Source organism: Lonchura striata, chromosome 10 (genome assembly GCF_050655825.1).
Source record: "Lonchura striata isolate lonStrDom1 chromosome 10, ASM5065582v1, whole genome shotgun sequence".
Lineage (NCBI taxonomy): Eukaryota > Metazoa > Chordata > Aves > Passeriformes > Estrildidae > Lonchura > Lonchura striata.
Window position 1 is genome coordinate 19,988,307 of NC_140712.1, and position 19,928 is coordinate 20,008,234.

At 40.1% G+C, this 19,928-nt stretch overlaps 1 long non-coding RNA gene across 1 annotated transcript in view; it reads right to left on the reverse strand.

The window, feature by feature from the left end:
• Window positions 1-7,934: 7,934 nt before the first annotated feature.
• LOC146766548 (uncharacterized) overlaps window positions 7,935-19,928 on the reverse strand; it is a 46,738-nt gene continuing 34,744 nt past the window's right edge. Inside the window, exon 3 of the long non-coding RNA XR_014957633.1 lies at window positions 7,935-13,028. This is a non-coding gene — a long non-coding RNA (uncharacterized LOC146766548). The remainder of the gene's footprint in view (window positions 13,029-19,928) is intronic.

Here is a 19,928-nt window from a genome sequence, read left to right on the forward strand (position 1 = left end):
GGAAAGGAATTATGCTGATAAATTTGTGGCAATGTAAAATAGAGTATCTGCAAGGGCTGGCCAGACTTGGGAAAGGGGAAACTTGCTCTAGGGGGGTGATGATTGGAAGTGTGACAGCATTAGAGTTACCTGCTGCTGGTGTATATATCCTACCTTCAGGTAGGTTCAGTGAACAGCTGAATTTTTTCACAAAACTAATTTCTGGAGGTGCAATGCCTCAATCAGAAGTAATGTTATGCTCGGAATCAAAGCGTGGATGTCCCCTTTGGCTTATACCAGTTTTATTCCCTAGTGAATAATTTATTTTCTCTACTTCCCTAAACAACATTTTGGTACAGCTCACCTGAAATGAATACAATTTCCTTATATTTTCCACTTGTCCATTGCCAAGGGCCCATTGCCTTTTGTTGCTTACAGCTGGTTATGATTTACACTCATTTTTCATTATTAGAATGTTAAGACACAGAGATCAAGATACTGAGACAAATATTAATTAAAGAGAGATTTGGAGGATGGATGAATGAATGAATGGGTGATAAAAAGTAAGTTCTATGACCTCTGCTGTTACAAAGCTGTGGGATGTTATGGGGCTGTGGAATTTTGCTTGTGTATCTGTGTAGATCTCTTGTCTGTTCACTGTCATTAAATGTGTTCAGCCAAATAATGCATTAAAAAAACCAAAGACACAACTTGCAGTGTTAGGCCCTGCACAACCAAAGCAATATCTATCCATCTATTAAATCTGTAGATAGTGTTTTAGACTGAAGTTATGGTGTTGCACATACAGGACATTTATTTTATGCATTGCCAGCAATACCACTGTTGCGTAAAACACTTATTTTATGGTGTACTGGGTTTGGTGGAAAGTTGCATGAATCTACTAATTCCAGGTCAGCAAGAGAGTTTAAAAGCTTCCATGACCAGCCTGTGTCTGACCTGAAATATGCTTTTGTCAAGACAGTCTATCTAGAAAATTTAAAAGAAAAAGAAATGTGTCCAGGAAGCATCAAAAATTTGTGGGCAAAAGGGTGGGTTGAAATTAAACCCCTCTAACAAGCACAGTCCTCCCAGTTCGATATCTCACAGAATGGTTTTCAAGAGTAAAGGTGCCTCTGGCCTTGGTATGGAGGGATCTTGCTTTCAAAGTTACCATGAATAAATATAATTTCATATTAAACAATTTATTTCAGCATTTCTACCTCTTTTAATAATTTTTTTTCTTGGAACCACTGTGAGAGACTATTAGCAGAAATTTTTAAGGGAAGCAGCAGAGCTGAGGGCAGCATATTCTGGTCAATCCATTGTTTATAGAATATTAACCACCCCATCCATGAAAAAAAGCTGGTATGTTAATTGACAAACAAAACAGAAGAGTAACTTTCCTGTTTGCTTCTGAATGCTGGGAAATTTAATCTAAAATTTAATCTAATTAAAGAATGTGATAAAGAAAGAGGAAAATATCAGTGGACAGGGATCTTCATCTCTGGATGTGATGTAGAGTGCCAATAACCGTATTAAATGCCTGAGTCTGGCATCCCAAAATATGAATGTGTTCAAGAGGGAGTGAGCCAAGCCAACCTCTGTGGTGCGTGAAGGTGAAGGAGATGCCTAGGAGGTGAGGGAGAACAGATGGGAGAGAGAGAGATTAGAGTTTGAGCAATAACTCTATTGTTTAGATCTACTTCTTTCCTGGCTCTCCTGGAGCCCTTGCTCGCATGGAAGCACTGGCTAGCCTGTCCTCTGAAATGTCATGGCTGCTGGCAAAGCCTACCCACTCTTCTGTGGATGGGCAACACACAAAAATGCTGGAAAGTGAAGAATTCTCCAAGCCTGAGCACAGACCTGGCCACCCCTACATGGATCAAGGAGAGGAGTTGTGGTCTGTGAGCTTCTTCTGAATGATGCATTCTTCATGTCCACTCTTCCAAAATACACTAAGATAAGAAATTTAAATTTTCTGTCTATGTCTTCACGGTTCCCTGGGTTAAAAGGGTCAGCCTGAGACTTTGGCACTGGATATTAGTTTCTTTTTGAGATAGAATTTGGTGGTGGATTTTGTTTTTTCTCTTAACAGATACCATAGCACCATGGGATAAAATATATCATCATTTTGACAATCATACATCAAAACCAGGATATTCAAATATTTCCTATAAGACATCATGGATATAAGTCAAAATTAGTCTTGCATTCTTGATCTCAAGTAAAGGACAAATCAAGTCCATTTGCCCTGTAGAGATCAAAGATTCATGGGATTCAAGCACAGATCCCAAGGGCACATCTCAAACCTGCCTCATGGCGTGATGATTTTCAGGTGTACACGAGTCCTGATGGATATTTGTGCAATCTGCATTTACAATCTTGATGTCTGATCAAATCCCATATACTGGTCCATATGCACAAACGTTATTCCCTCCTCTTCTCATCCGGGAGTTCACAATCTGTCATGATAGGTTTCATGTACCTTTGGATGCATGGTCAGACTGTCCTTTTAATATAATATTCACCAGCTTATAGACCACTGTGGAAAAAAGGAATAAATGTGCATTTATGGCATAAAGGAGAGGGGAAAAAAATGAAGGGAAAAAGAAAGAAAGGAAAAAAAAAAAAGAAAGAATGGCATTCGGAAAAAAAGGACAACCCTGTCAAAACATGACAGCTGATCCACTGCCTGTTTTATGCTATTCATAGAAAATGCCAAATTCTGCAAATAGTAACCACATGTACATCGGCTTCGCAGACTCAATGTTCTGCTGCAAAATGAGACGTTCTGTATTTTAGTGTGTCATCAAAGGCAGTGAAAATATCACTCCAGCCTCCTAGGCTTAACCCTCTGGTCTCTCAACTGTTAAAAGTTTAATTCGATGGCGGTGGGAGCGAGCAGCAACACATCCAGCTTTGTAAGCGGTGCTAACGGAGCTGCCTAATGTATGCCAGTTGCACATAAAGTCAATTAACAAATCTGTTACCGCGCCATTTTTATTCATAGCCATGAGACCATTAAAGCGACAAGACTGCATCTGACGTTTATGATCTTGTTCGCATTGCCAGAGGAAGGAGGGGTGGGGGTGGAAACAACTTTGTGGCTCTGTAGCATGAGAGAAATAGCACCATTCAGAGACATAAGGGCTCTTGAGCAAACGCCGGAGCTTCTGAAGGCTTTTTCTCATCTCAGTCCCGTCCCTCGCCTGTGTCCCCCCACTTTTTCCTGCTCCCTCCTCCCCTTACCCCCTTGCTTGTGCCTTTCAGGTTTCATTTCAATGCAGAAAGATTGGCTCTTTAGTTCAAAACTATAACGTAATTGTCCTTTTTTGTGGCTGGCTGATATTCCCTTTCACTAACATTTAAAAGAGTACTTATGCTGAATTGAATATGGAATGGGAACAGCTCCTGATGCTTTTGTGTGCGATAGGGATGGCTTTGCAAGGCGAGGCTTGGGCTTCAGTTGGCTGTGTCCTTCTCCAGGAATGCTTCCAAGATCTTCTAGGTGACCATGAGCTCTGAATAGAGTGTCCTGTTTAATCATCTCCTCAACAAACAGCCTGTGCAACAGCTACAGTGAATTGTTTTCAGCCTGGAGAAGCCAAATCTTGGGAGTTACACCATTTCTGCCTTGGATTTTCCAAAATTTTCCAAACTGTCCTGGACTGTGTGCTCTTCTTTCATTTTTTTTTTTCTGAGTGCCAGGAGTGTGAAGATGAGGAAAAGAAGCTGTCAGTAGAGCACTCTGACACATCAGTGTCCACACTTAGCTAAACTGTTAGAACACTTCCAGTATAATCTACATTCCCTGCTAACAAAAGTAATTTCTACATATGTCTCCTGAGCTTCACTTGGTCCTTTTTCAACAGTGGTAAAGGAAAGAGGATTTAGAAATGCTAGGGACAAATTATTTGGAGGAAAAGACTTGAAGTCATGAAGTGTCCTTCCTTTAAAGCCAGACTCATATTGGTAAGAATATAACTGCCTGGAATAAGAGAGTTAATGGCCATTTTAGTGGGTAATCAGGTAGGTAAATAGTTAAGTAAGGAGACCAACAGGTTTTATGGCTGAGTGAACTGATTATGATACAGAACTGATAAACTCTGAAATTGTTTCTAGTGTGCAGACAGGAAGGTTGGAGGCCAGCTGTCTTGAGAATCTCAGATCACAATATTTGTCTGCTGCAGAGTGCCAAAATTCAGTGGCTGACATCCTGGCTCCATTAAAGTTGCTGGGTAAAACTCCAGCAGATGTTTTACCATTAACTTTAGCTGGATCCGTTTCACCAAATAGCTGCAGGGGCTGTGTGAGATGGCAGGATTCTCTCCAAGATTGTAGCAGTGGGAGACATCCTTGTGAATGTTTCACAGTGCTGGACCTCCGGAGGAATTTGTCTCTTGGGGATGCTTGTTTGGGAAGAAGCAGGAAAGGGGGTTATTGGGAAGGAATAGTGCATTTTGGTTTCTGCAAAACAAAAAAGAATAAAGAAAGCATGAGGAAAAATCAGTTGCATGTTCAGCTAAGGCAAGGCAGCTGGGATGGCCAAGGTGGCAAAGGTTCATATTACAAGAAATAACTCTCATGTGCCAGCAAAGCCTTCCAGTCAGATCAGAGCTGTGTTTTGTTTGAATCTCATTTCTTAAATTTTTATTCAGAGAACAACACAATCTGAAGTCATCAATAAAATTCCTCCAAGTCCACAAGAAAAGGAATAGCATTTAAAACAGCTCAATATTAATTTCTTTAGGAATTTGTATTACAATAGATGTGAAGACACTTTTTCTAAAGACAGAGGGGCTGCCACTCTTCTCACCCACAGAGCTTTCACTTGACCCTTTTGAATCACAGCATCAAAATTTCTCCCATTTAACAGTAGCTGAGGAAAGGAAGAGGTCAAATTTTCACACCTATGCTATGGGTTTTTTTCTTATTTTTTTAAAAAAAAAGTAATGAAGGAAAAGCTGAAACACTGACATAGTCTCACTGCTCCAGTTTTGACCCTGGAGTGGTATCATACTCCAAAGGAGACCCATTGAAACCACTGGACACAGATATGGCTAAAACCTGCTAGCATGAAGGATTATCTAAATTTGTGAGGGTGGTAAAGTGGATCCTGAGTGTCAGATCTGGCACTTCTTTTGTTGTTGGAAGCTTTTCCACTCATGCTGTGCATCAAGATCTTTTCCCGAAGGATAAACACATTATCCTGCAGTCCTAATGCAGACTTCAACTGTCCACTGCTGCTTCCTTCACCCACAAATCAATAAGGTTGACCTTACCCACAAGACTTTAGAAACTTAAACAAAGTTCTTATGTTGTGGCTACCTAAATCCCACTAAAAAGGCCTTCTGAGGACCTAGACTTTAACATTTGTCAAGCTTTCCATGACTGTCTGACAGAAGATAATAACAAAATTCCAGTGAAAGCCAAGAGAGGACAGAAAGGAGCTACAACTAAACTTTTTTAACTGTGATGCCATTAGAAGTGGAAATAGCTGCAGACAATCTGCTAAGAGCATTGTCCCTCTTTTCCAGGAGCCGTGCATCCCTCTGCACCGCTCAGCGCTGCAGCCTCATGTCGTGGGGGGAATGGGTGCTCTGGAAATCAGCCTTGAGCATCTGAGGGAGAATAAATCATAGCCCAGCAAGAGCGGGGAGCCTATGCCAACATTCCTGCACAGAGAAATGGGCAGCAGGCGAGATCCTGCAGCTGGCGTACGCTGAGTACGGAACACCAAGGCCTTGAACTTTTTCCCCCTCCTGGGTCTCTTCCTGCACTCCCCCTCCCTTCTTGCCATCTCTCCCTTGAGCACCCGGGAGAGGAAGCAAAATTTATACTGCTCTGCCCTTAAAATGCTGACTTTCCATGTTTACAGGGATTGTTTACACAGAAAATTAATCAGTTACGGTTTTAAATTTTAATTAAAGAATGCTTTCCACTGTTATTGCAAAACAGACAAAAGCCTATAAAATGTATATTTGACTGCCGTGCTGTGTTGTCTTTGGATCGGCAAGCAGCCTTGAGATCAATCATGCGTGGTATTTTTTGAACTTTTTTTTCCTAAACACAACACTCTTCACACAAGTTGCACTATTTTTTTTTAAGAAATGCCCTTCAAAATAAAAGCCAGACTGCACAACAATATAGAATTCTTCTTCATGCCTTTCTTTTTAAGACCAAAAATGAAACCCTTAGTCTCAAGCTGACCGTGGGATATTTTAGCCATTAAAAAACCACAAACAGAATCACAGCTTCCATAGTAAAGGCCTCAGACTTGCTTACTTCAAAGTCAATAACAAAACTCCCACAAACTTTGATTCAAGTGTTATTACATGCTGTTTGTTCCCACAGCTGCAGTTCCTGGTTTGAAAATAAAGTATGGCAGTTTCTTTCCCCAGATCTCATGGCCATTAGCAGAAGTTCAAGATCACTTCAGGGTTACCCACTCAACCCCTCTTTCCTAAAATGCTTATCCATGATGTGTATATGTCTTCTGAAGGTTTGTGGAAGAGCATGACTCTAAGAAACTGAACCTAGCCCCAGAATTTTTCAGTCATGATGAATAGCTATGATTAGGTCTGCTATGCTGTGCCCTCTTGGCAATACACTTAAGCATTTTCTATTCTCTTGAACAAAGAAAGTTCTGATGAATAGATCATCAATGTGACTGCCACTGGCTTAAATAAAAGATACTCCTGTTTCTCTTAGCAGTATTTTATTGGGCTAAGTTAAATTTTTTTTCTGATTCTTTTTCCAGTTTATCCAAATACCCATGAAAATCTGAGAATACCCTAGCAAAATGAAGTTTGATTGCATCATCACGAATGCTCAGTAGTCCAAATCTCAACAGAGTCAAATGAACAAATGGAAATAACCAAGCTTTGAAAGCCACTTTGCTACCCACTGGTCATGGTGGGGATGTCATTGTGTCACACAAGAGATGCCCCATCACACAGACCTTTCCTGAACACTGTGACACAAGAAGAGACTTCCCTAATTCCATGTGGAAGATGACGTATGTATTAGCATGGTATCTAATTTATTTCCAAGGATAAGAACACCCGCAGGTGAGGCAGTGACACGAGCATCTGGACCACCAAATGTCAAGCAAAGCTGCAGGATGATTGTTGCACACTGACAGGAAGCACAGGACACAAAGGAGAAAAAAAGCACCAAAGGAAACAAGAAAACATGCTAAAAGGATAAGTTAAGGTAAGTGATCAGTGAGAAGCCTCTCTTTACACTGATGTCTTTGGCAGAAATTACTTTGAGTTTCTACAATGAACACAGTTTTAAGGACATGGAGGAAATAAGAAATTTTTGCCCAGATGTTTTATCTGTTGCAACAATAAAGGTGACAAATTATCAAGAAGTTCAACCATGTTCTAGCACAGACAAGTAGGCAAACATCTATGAATATTTTATCTAACCTATATCCAAATTATTATAGCAGCTTTGGTCCATGAAACTCCTCTGGAAACATTGCCAGAAAGATAACAAGTCCTGGAATGAAGGTCACAGCAAGAACAGAACTTTGAAGGAAGGTGTTTGGACAAGAATAGAAACATCTGTTAGTAGAGATGCCCTAGAACGGTCACTGCAATGTATGGGGTATCAGCTTTCAGCCTGCAGCCTCTGAATGACAGATTCATGGAAGTTAACAGCAAAAAGACCTTTGCTGTCCTCTCTGTTAGCCTGCATGCCAGAGGTCATAAAATTTCCTTGAATTCTTTCCTTGCTTCAAGTTCAATAGCTGAGGGTAAATTAGGGTTAACATGGAAGGGTAATGGGGGAGAGATTATTTTAATCTGAAAACTTCATTTAGTAATAGGCAATGAAAGCTATAACTGGAGTAAGAGTGATTATTCCACTTTAAATTTTAACTTCATTGCAAAAGCCTATAGACATATATACTTTCATGCCATATACGTGTGTGTATATATATACACACACACACGTATCGTGTTTCTGGTCTAAATTTGTCTATCTTCACTCTCCAGCCAAAGTAGCAGTATTCAGTACTTGACAAAGTACTTACACCCACTCACTTTTGACTGAGATCAAGTCAATGCTTTTTCTTGTCTCCAGCAGCTCCTTCAGAGGCTCTGTCTCAAAAATGTTTTTCAATCCTCTGTTTATTCATGGTCCATTTTCTAATCCACCATCACCCCTCATTTTTTTCCAGCACTTTCAGGGTGCATATGTGCTTCTGGTTTTGTCCAGATCAGGAGAATATTTTCAAAGGAAATTTGCTGATTGTCCTCACTTATGGTGCTTTGGTTTACACCATCAGCTATCTTGGGTGACCCCAAATGGAATTATCTTTTTGGATAAAAAAACAGTGCTCCAACCCCAAGGAGCCCCAACTGTTGAGGGGACATCGGGTGCTCTGCATTTATTTTTCACTGTACAGATCCTGCACAGATCCTCTCTGATTGCTGTGAACTAGTTCTTAATGCAGACACAACCTCAGCTGTGGATGCCAAAATCTGGATGTGATATTTCAGGAGTGGCAGCACAAGTGCCAAAGAGAGAGCTATTATAAACACGCTTCTACTCTATACTCCTTAATCTAGAGGTACACGAGTCTTTACAATCATAACCAATGAAGGAGGCAATGCCACATGGGAAGAAAATATGTATATAAACAGCTCCCTGCTACTGAAAATTATAAGGAGTACTGAGTTTGTATGAACAGAGACCTTCTGTTAGGCAGTTTCAAGTGGGAAGAAGATTCCTAAAATGGGAAATACTGTATCACACCCAATGATATTTTTTCTTTTATTCTTTTCAAAATCTCATGCTATTAAGCAGACCCTGGCTTGTTGAAAAGGTAAAATATTTGCTCTCCAGTTGTGTTTTTATAAGCTCTTGCTACTGAAAACTTGCCAATGAATTATTTGACTTCATGTGTAATGAAGTCACCTTTGGGATTCTAGGAGACCTAGGTTAACTTTCCTTGGAAATGTTTATTACTGGACACTTACAGATGTATCTGATCCTCAATTAATACATGAAATATTGTCTGTTTCTTTTCTTAAATGTCTTCTAAGGCATTTCATGGACACATAAAATCTTTGGCTATTATTTTGAGGAGTACCCATGACAGCAATTGAACTCACTCACTAAGTGCATTTTTGTGCTAATTAAATATTCCAAACTTCTATCAAGATTATTGTCACCTATTTAATGGTTCATTGAGTTTATGGGTCATGCAAGTCTCTCTTTTATATTTTCACCAGGATAGTTATAGCAACTATTCTAGTAATGACAAATTAGGGAACATGCAGAGGAGATGAAAGAACCTCAGTGCAGTAGGCCCAGTTTTTCCCCAACTAATGCCAATTTTATGATGTTGTAATGGGATTGACATTGATGGAATTATTCTTCATTTTTCTTGGTGTCAGTGAATGATAACTAGTCCTGATTAGTTGATATTGAAATATGGTAAACATGGCACTCCATATATTTGACCATTTTCACCTCTTAACCCCTCTCCAGGAATTTGTAGTAAAGGTCTCATCTTTGGATGGGGATAGAAAGAGTGGAATAATATTGTCCTTAATTTTATCTTGGACTATTTAACTGCTGGTCAGTGGGACAAGTCATTCTGACAATTTGGAGTCAGAGAAGAGAGTAAATTTAAGCTGCAGGAACAACTATGCAGTGGGATATTTAAGATCAGATGTAAAAGTATAATTACTAGAGAAGGGGATGGCTGTTTGTCTTGCCTTCACAAGGCATCTTTGAACCAAACTGAAAATAAAGTCCTCAAGGACTTCCATAAATTAATTATTTTTGTTTCATTACCAATAGGGCTCTGCTCAGATAAAACTATTTGCGAAATGTTCTATAATAAAACTGTTCTTTTTGCTCTTTCTTCATGAGAGCAAATGCACTATTACTGCTAATAGCAATGCAGTTTGATATAATGAATAATAAGTAAAACAGTGTGCTGATATTGTACCTCTCACCTCCAGGTGCAGGATACAGAATTTACAGAAGAGCCTACATGATTTAGGGTCAAAAATCTCATTGACTGACAAGCCCCTGCCTCACTTAGGGGCTAATGAATGTTGTATTGTGACTGTTTTTCTTAAAAAGTAACATTGAACTGCTTTCTATTCATAATAAATTAACACATTTTAGAGACTTCTTAATATTTGCCTCCACAAAGCCATGATTTTTGTCTGAACAGACCTGCGAGCACCTGTTGTAGCCAGTTTTAAAAATGAGGTCTTCTAGCTTTCAGTTAATACCTAATAGAAATAGCAATGTGATTTCAGTGGCACTGATCTGATTTCTTCTAGTGCAAGACATTCACGTTTTCTCTAAGTATCCCATGCATAATTCATGTGGGGGCTCATATTTGATTATTTATAGACCTCTCTATGACACCCCCTCAGTGAATATTTGCACATCTCCAAGATAGCAGCGTGAAATTTTCTCCTGAAGAAAATTTCCAGCTAAAGACTTAACACCACTTCACTTTGCCTTAGGTCTCAAAACAGCTCTAAGTACAACATAAGTGTCATAGACATTTCATGTCAGTGCTCTGCACAGGAGAGTGTTTCCATCCTGAGCTCCCTCATTCCTCAAGAAGAGTCAGTCCCCCACATTTGTGTGTGTGTCCATGTATGGAGAAGGTGAGTCAGCTCCTCAAAAGCCATGGGGACAATTTGTGAGAGTCAGGAAGGGAATCCAGGCCTTCCAGTTCTCCAGCTCTTCATGGCCAGATCTTGATTTCACCCACGATTAGAAATATAAAATCCTTCTGCCTACTTATTGGATTCTCCATAGCAAGAGCACAGAAAGGAGAGCTGAAAGGATGTTTAACCCTGTGTCAGCCAGGAATAACTAGGCCTGTATCCTCCAGAAAAAATATTTGTGTAGATGTTTCCAAAAAGCTTAGAATCTGCACAGCAATTAGCTCTAGTGCTTGAAATATCTTAATGATAATAAACTTTTTTTCCCAACCTAAATCTACTGTAGAGCTATTCAAGCCTATTATTTCTTTCTCTACCTCTAGTGAAAACAAGATATGCCTTTTATTGTTTGTTTCTTTCCCATTGTTCTTATGTATTGGAAGACCACTTTCAGGCCACATTTATGCCACTTCTTCTCCAGACTGAAATATCCCAGTCCCATAAATCCATCCTTGCTCCAAGATCCACTCAAAGGTAATTATCTCCTCAAAGAAAAGAGCTGTTCCCCATCAGGTAGGATGAAGAACACAGGCTTGTGGATGGTGGAGTGATCCTTGGAACTGCCTTTCCTAGACACTTTTACATTTCCCTCATCTTACGATCACAGAAGGGAGCAGCAGAAGTCTGTCTGTCTTGCAGCTTCATACAGGATCCATATGTCTGGTGCTCAGCATGCAGTTCTGTCTCTCCATGGAATGTCAGCTCTTCCCTGAGCTCCCTGCCCTGCATGTCTCTTGCTTCCCATCTTCCTGTGCGCCGTTTCCCTCCTGTGAGGTTGCAACAAAAGACTTTAGAACACTATACATATGATAAATGTATATATGTGTGTGATTTTTTAAAAAGTCATAGCTACTGATAGAAATGCTCTCAAAAGCCACAATGTAGAGAGTGGTGGTGTGAGCCGGAGTTTTGTTCTCGTTCACAGGGATTTTATTCGCATATTTTACTGTCAGTTTCTTGACATTTTTGTCAGCTTGGATCCGGAGGCCATAGTTGCCGCCAGCAGGTCCTACCACATTTTTATTCTCCATTGTATTTGCAGGGAATAAATAAAAACAGAACAAGAGTGAAAGCAAGAGAGAGACATGGCAAGAAAGAGTCAGAGGTTACTGGAAGAACTGCTTTATGCATTTTTTTCCCTGCTAAAGAACATCCACCCAACAAAAAAAGGCCAAATGACCACGGAGCGTTTTGCACTGAGAAATTTCTTTCCTCAGTTACGCAATGCAGACTTCAGGCAACATGGTTAATATGTTTGCATAAGAAATCACTCATTCCCTCTGACTCTTTGTCTGTCTTTTCCCCTTCTTTCTTTTTCCCTTACTTTTTTTTCCTTTTTTAAAAATTTTCTTTCCTGTGTGTTCTGGGCTGCTGTGAGATTTCCCTCACAATACATCTATTGTTTCCCAGTCACATCACCACTGGCTGTAATCAACTCTGATTTCTTTTTTTCTTTTTATTTCTTGCTATAACCATGAGATTTACACATGCAACGAATAAACATAATCTACCCTAAGGTTATAAACAAGTTGATTGTGGAAGTGTTTATTCCTCAAGGTTTTAGATGTTGTGAACAAGAAGGAAGAACAAAGACCTTATTTTCACTTCTGAACTTATAAATTAATGTTTGATTCCCTATGCTTGGTTTCTGTTTCATCAAATGTCTGAACCACAGTGTCTGGAATTGACACCAGTTGTGTCTTTCCTGCACATGAGTCATAAAAAGACAGAATAGCAACACCTCAGGTGTGTCCAATGTTCAATGAAGTCTCAGACAAATGGAAATTTCAGTCTCTTTGGATGCCTCAGCATCCAGGCTGATTTGATGTCTCTCTTTGCTGATATTTGGTATAGCTTTAAATCAATGTCTTCACCATTAGCTTTTGCAAAGCTGGTACAAACTTGTATCCAGACTGTTCAGGCTTCTTCTGTGCCATCATTTTCCCCTGTGCACTATCTCTGGCATGAAAGGAAAAAAAATTTAAAATGAAACAACCATAGGGAAAAGATAATCTTCTATCTCTGGGCTCTTCCAGGATGCAATACAGAGCCCATTAGTTATAAGAACAAACATTCCACCTTTACCTGACTTTGGATAATGCTCCATGGTCTCAGACTCAAATTTCAGACTTCCCAATAGCTGTGTCAACTATTGCAGTAGTTCCTGGCATCCACTTACCCACTAACAATTGCATCAACACCATCCATTTCCTTTCACATATGCAACTCTAATAGCAGCCACAATGCTGTTCAGTCTCTTATGAAGTAGATGAGATTTTAAAATGGTGGCAGGGAGGTTGAAAGGCTCTTTAGTCATCAAGCTACTCAAGCAGGTGCTTTCTGAAGTAGAAAGAAAAAAGTCAAGTATTAAAAGTCAGTTGTGGAGTAAAGTGCTGCATCTCTTACTTCATACAAAGGGAGTTTTGTAGAGTCCCATCATCTACACAAGTGAATTGGGAATTGGATATTAAAGACGAAAAACAAAGAGATATCTGTCCTGTAGCTTGGGGCACCGATCAAAACACAGCGTGGGAGGGCAGCTCGGAGGTTAACCCTTCCTGTAGCCTTCAAACTGCACTAAAAATGGCCTTTGTATGACAGAGAATAAGCTTTACAAACCCCAAACTCATGGGTCATTGTAGCAGTGAAAGGATACCCATTGAAAAGGGAAATGGATCATGTTTTTGTTTCTTGCATATATAAAATTGTTTTCTGAGATTTTCAAATTACCTTCGCATGAATACTGAACTTTCCATCATTTACCAACATTCAAATGTACAAATGGTTGCCCAAAGGGGCTTCCACACATGGCAAAATAGATTTCATCCATTAATTCCCTTCTCACTGAAACACTGAGAAAGTAGCCAGATAATGTGGGTGAACATCAGATACATTTGAAGTATTGTGAAGGCCTGAAGAATGTGAAACTGAAATAGGGTAGATTTAGATTGTATATAAGGGGGAAATTCTTTACTGAGAAACTGTGGATGCCCCATCCCTGGAAATGTCCAAGGCCAGGCTGGACAGGGCTTGGAACAGCCTGATGTAGTGGAAGGTGTCTCTGCCCATGGCAGGAGGTGGAACAAGATGGTCTTTTCTAACCCAAACCATTCTATGATTCTGTGATTTAGCCTTTCAATGCATTGACATAAAAATAAAAACCAAGTCTTTAATTTTATGAAATTCAGTTACCTCATTTAATATAATAACTATCTGCAGCTTCATATTAGAACAGTAATTAGAACAGACCCTGCAAAATGGCTCCAGGATAGAACTGGGAGAGGATCCTGTACATTTGCTTTGGCTAAATTTAACTCCAGTTCATAGGTTTAGATCTTCTTCAGTTTTCAACTGAGTGCCACATATTGCACAGTATCAGGCCTTGGCTGACATGGAGGAAAAAAGACATGTCAGTGGGCTCAGATAGGTTTAAAAGTCAAGTTAAATCTTTCTGAACCAAGACAGATCAATTTTCTATTTTTTTTTAATTCCTTTGTGATTCTTTCTATGCATATTTTTCCTTCTGCTCAGTCCTTTTTTGCTGCTTTCCTACATAGGCCACAGAAAACTGTCTTCAAAGTAATTTCTATATCTTAATTTGTAGCAATTCTTTTTAACTTGAAATCTGGTCTTGTATGAAGACATCACCAGGCTTGCAAGAAGTAGAAAATGAGCTCAGTATTTCCTTTACCTGTGGTTAAATACAGGTGCAAATCCCCAAACGATGCACTGAGAGACCAATTACATCATGGTAGTGCACCCAGTGCCCTCACTTTGCCTCCAGGTCCTTGAGAATATAAATGCAGAGGTAAGCCCAGGAAAGCACTGCTCTGACAGCCCCTGGAAGCAGCTGTCCATCGTCACCAATGCACCACCTGTGGCATTTTAGAGTGGCAGGATGCTCAGGGGTCACTGTCAGTGTATGGTCAGCTTTGGTGGAGATGGGGACAAGAGGGTGCATTGTGCAGCTGGGCAATCTCCCCACTATTTCATGTCTGTGCTGAACAATGTAATAAAAGTTTGCAGATGAAAATACTAAGCTGGCTGGAAGGCAATAATTCACGTTGGGTTTTATGGCACTGGCCATTTAAGAGCTGTAGGAGTGTTTGAAGCAGGAACACAGCCCGTTTTCTAGTCAGGGTCCAGCTCCAGCTCTACAACAGCATTGTTTTCCATACAGAAGAAGATTTTTATTCCCAAATCTGATAACTTGCCACTGCTGTCTGGGAGGGTTGTGTCTACCTTTAGAAGTAATGATGTGCAAAGCAAGATGCCCAGAGGAGTGATGTAACTCCATTATATTGTGTGTCATTTCTGCCTACTGCAAAAAAAAAAGGAGAAAAAGTACACACATGCATATACATAAAGTATTTAGTTTATGAAAGGGTGAATTCATAAGCAGCTGCATCTGGGATAGAGTAAGATCTATGCTCCACTCAGTTAATAATAACAAGACCCAGAAGTCAAAAGTGGGTGGGTCATAAAGGGGTTTATAAAAACATTTCATATGCAAGTAAAATATGGCACAACACATTATGTAATTTAATTTGTATACTTTTGTTTTAATTTCTTTTCCAGGTCTTTTGATTAAAGTGATTCCCCTCTAAGATGGGAGCTTTTTAACATGTAGTTCTTTGGGAAATACAATGATAGGCAATTGTTTGTTTGGCTTTGATGGTGTGTGTAGGGACAAGTATTTTATGCTTAACACAAGCTCCAGTTATGCAGAAAAAGCAGGGTTTGGTGAATTAGTGTGGAGATCACCTTAGAGCCATAAAATCACTTTGCTGAATACACCTGCAGGGCCACGAACTGTTACAGAGTGTTGAGTAGCACTATTCATCTGTTTCTGCCTGATCCAGCACTGTGGACTAATTCAGTGAAAAGAGACTCCAGATCTGTTGTGGGGTAAAAATTCAACCCAAACATGTCCCTACTCTATTGGTGAAGCCCCAGTAAAACTGACCTTGCAAGAAGCTGATATTACAAGGGAAAGGATTTGGTTACTTCTTGAGCAGGGGTATAAAACTTTACGGGAATATTTGGGGCTTTCCTTCTAAAAGCTTCCTTGGGATTTAGGAATCAGGTAATTTCCTATGGTACGAGCTCAAAACCAATCTCTTTGTGACTGTTTGCTTTCTAAGAGCTCCAAATACACATTTATATAGTTACAACATATAAAACACTGTATTCAAAGAGATAAGAATCCCATGGTGATGACCATGTAGGGGATATGTAGGAGCAACAGCAGACACATCTGAAAATGTAGGAGTGTGGTTTGTTGTTGGGATTGCAAGAATTTGTAGTGGAATAAAAGCAAAATTAATAATTTAAATAATAAAGGGGGAAAAGGCACTTTCCCACAAAAATCAGACACATGCCAGTGGTACTTTCCCAACCTAACTGAGAGGAAAAACCCTCTTGGCTAATTCATTGCAAAGCTAATGAAAACCAGACAAGGGATTGAAACCAAAAAAGCTTTATGTTACAGGGAAAACAAAGCTTTCCAATGGAAATTATTCATTATAAAGAACTGGTTCACTGAAATTAACAAAAAAATATGTGAGAGAAACACCATACTGAATGTGTTTTTGGTGATAACAATCTTACATTTATATATAGCACATTTCAGCCAGATGGACTCCAAAGTGCCTCACAAGCTTTGGTACTTGCACAAATGAAATGTAAAGAATCACTTTTATTCCCCTCCATTGAAATGTATATTTTCTGGATGAATCACTTGAATTGCATAAAAAATGCATTCTGTCACGCAATAGTTTATTATATAAGTAGGCAGACAAGTTGATAGAACTTAACTGTTCAGATTTTTCCTTAGCTGGGGCCAGTTTAAAGGGTTAACACCTCATGGGAAAAGGAAAAAAAAAATATACAACAATTTATTAATGCCCAAAGTAGCCAGAGCTGATTTTCTTAAGGTGGTGTTGTCCTAAGCAAACATGGAGTGATTGTCTCATTAACTGCCCAGTGGGAAGAACGCCTATTCCAGTCATCAATCATAATGCAGCACTTCAGGTTTTCATTAGGGATCTCCAAAACTGCATCGTGTGCAATGTAGGAGCCTGGATGTGTGTAGCCACTGAAGGCATCCTGGCTGCAGTTGCTGTATGTTCGGGGAAAGCCACTCTCTGCTCTTGTCAAACTCCTCTGACAGCCCCGACACCTGAAGCACGGGGCGGTGAGGGGAGAAGCTTTCACACGGTGACCGGGAGCTCCATCTTGCAGATTTGCTTCCCCTCCCATTCCTTTATGAAAATGGATTGTCAGAGCAGCTGGTGAGACAGAAGTGTCTGCCTGTATCTCAGTGTGGCTGGTACTGTGATCCACCACCAGTACATGCTGAACCAGGCTCCAAATGGGGAGGGGGAAGGGGGCAGTTTCATTTGCTGCCAAATCCCTTAAGCAGTTGCTTGTTTTGTCTCTCTGTCTGAGCAGATTTTTCTTTGCTTTTCTTCTTACTCCACCTGCAACATTTCCCCCCCACTCTGTTTTCTCATAAAAGGGGAGGGAGACAGGCAAACACTTATAGAGTGGTTTTATTTTTATTTATTTATTATTTTGGGTGCAGAAGATGCCTGCCAAGAGGAAGCCTGCAGTTACTGAGCTGCGCAGGAGGGCGGAGAGGTTGGCTGCTCTCGGCAGTTCTTGGCGCTCGCAGGCTGATTGGAAACACCATGCGTGACAGTGCACAAAAAAGACGCGCGACACATCGCCAAATTTCCCAGCCCCACCTCGGCACCTCCAGAGGAGCAAGGAACGTGCCCTGCCGAGGAGCTCCTCGCTCATCAGGCTGCTGCTCCATTTTTAGCAGATGTTGCCCAGCCCATCCATACACATGTGCTGCTCTGTGCGCGTGAGCTGCCTCAGGAAAGGTCAGGCAGTGCTGGACCAAGGACTGCTGGAGCCACTGAGCCTTCTCCCACCAGTGGAGCATCCCTAGGCCAGCAGTGCCATGCTCCCCAACCCAAAGACACGCAAGGGAACCTCAGCTCAAAACAGAAGTTCCCCCCACTTCCTGCAAGCTCAATATTAAGAAGACCTGTGAGGATAAATATCCTAAATTGACTTTCACAAAACAGGACTGGTTTATTGCCGTGTTGATCCAAACACAACCATCAGAGCACACCCAGCCAGGACCAAGTCCTCGATGACTTCAGCTGACAAGGTTTATGGCACAGATACGGCCTGCCATGGTGTGCTGTGAGGGGCTAAAGATCTGGTGCTATGTCAAATGGTAAAGCTAATAACCATGGTAATAAAAGAGTAAAGCAGGAGAGAAGAAAAAACACGTGAAGGATTCTTCCCTCATTGACATGTAAACAAATTCACTGTTGTTCATGTTTTCAGTGAGAAGAATGGCTTTCTATTGGGAAACAAACCCAGAAAGATTGAAAACTGCCAAAGCAGAGGAGTTTTCAGCCAGATCTATTATTTTTATATACTCACACACCTGTAGGCATGCACAGAATACAATACATTTTAAAAGAGAATTCCACATGGAAAAGTTATTATTAAATCATTTCCCAGTCAATCATCTTCATTCCAAACTTGGAGACTTAGTTTATCTGATGTTCTGAGCAGCAGATGAAAGCTTTTGGTCTTCCAGTGTTTCCAATGCATCATTCCTAACACTCCTGAAAGAAATCAATAGTGGTAAAAAAAAAAAAAGTGAAAAATAGAGAATTTTCGTGGTATGGAGAGAATTAATAAATTCACTTTGTGAGATAAATGGGATGAAAAGGATAATACAGTGTTTCCAATCCATGAGGGTCTTGTACCAATTTAAATCATACAAAGTAGGATGCACTGGCACAAAGAGTACTGATATTAACACTTTCATGGACTTTTGTAGGGATTATTTCCATTTGCTAAGAATTACAGCTGGGAAGTACAACTGATTGGTGCAGTCTGAGTTTGCAGGAGGTACATGTGGTCATGAAAATACATTTAGCTTTGTATACTCTAAATGTGTGTTGTATAGATGTTCATTTTAATTTGAGAGAAGATACCACAAGGCAGATGGGAGGTAAACTGGCTTTATGTCTTGGATCTCCATGACTCACAAGCATCTTTCTGGTTAAATATATTTTGTTGATTGTGCTGGTGAGAGAACGTGGCTATAAATCAACCGCACCAAATTCCATCTGTTTAAAATTAACTTTTGAAATGAGCTTTACCTGAGCAACCAGGTATCTGCTTTCTTTTGATATTCCTACACTGGAGGGTAACTGCTCAATTATATATTAGCTGTCTCCTAGGAACCCCTGCCCAAGCTCCCAAATATGTTTTCTGGTATCCATGGTCTGCACAAATTTTATACATCTCCTTCTCTGGGACTTTATAAGTCAGCCATAAAAGTTTGTGATGGGGTGGAACATAGTGATGTCCACAATCTCAGTCTGGAAAAATGGTTTATATAAAGTGTCATTAAAATGGATTTGACCATTTTTTATTTTTATTTTTCAACAGCAAAAAGGAAAAGAGAAAAGGAATAGAGAAAGCATTCAATCACTCAATTCTGGCTTTTTTTTTTTTTTTTTTTTTTTTTTTTTTTTTTTTTTTACTTCTATGATCTGTAAAAGGAAAGGGAAAGGTTTGATTTCTTTAACTGTGCATGACTCTAGAACCGAAGGGGGGCTAAGCCCCTTTGGAAAGAGCTGAACTGCTGGTGTATTCATATTATTAATGGCTTTTGGTAATGATTTTACTGCACAAATTGTTATGAGACTGTTACAATGCAAATGGGATACCAGTGAGATTTTCTATCTGAAGACCCCAACCACAGACCACTGATATCAGTGGAAATTCTCCTATTTAATAGATTTTGGATCACTCTCTATGCTCATAACAATGAAGACTACTTATTACTTAGTAGCATTCATTTTGTAGGACTGGAGTAGATACTGATGTTGAAAAAGCCTTTTTTTCCCCCCTCCTGTAACACTGTCTCCTCAAGAATTGCTGCCGAATGTCCTTGAAGACATAATAGCTTCATAAACCCAGGTATGATTTTTCACAGGTAGTTCACAGGGCTGTCAGTTCCTGTGCTTTTTAATTCATAGTTTGAGGAGTCTGCCTAAAAGCCCATGCACCAGGATGCATGTGATGACAGGAACCCCCCATAAAAGTCTCCAGACATTTCAGCTGAGGACAAAGGCTTGCAGGGATGACCTGGGGACATGCTGAAGGCTGGGGAAAAAAGAGAAAAGAAAAGCAGCAGGC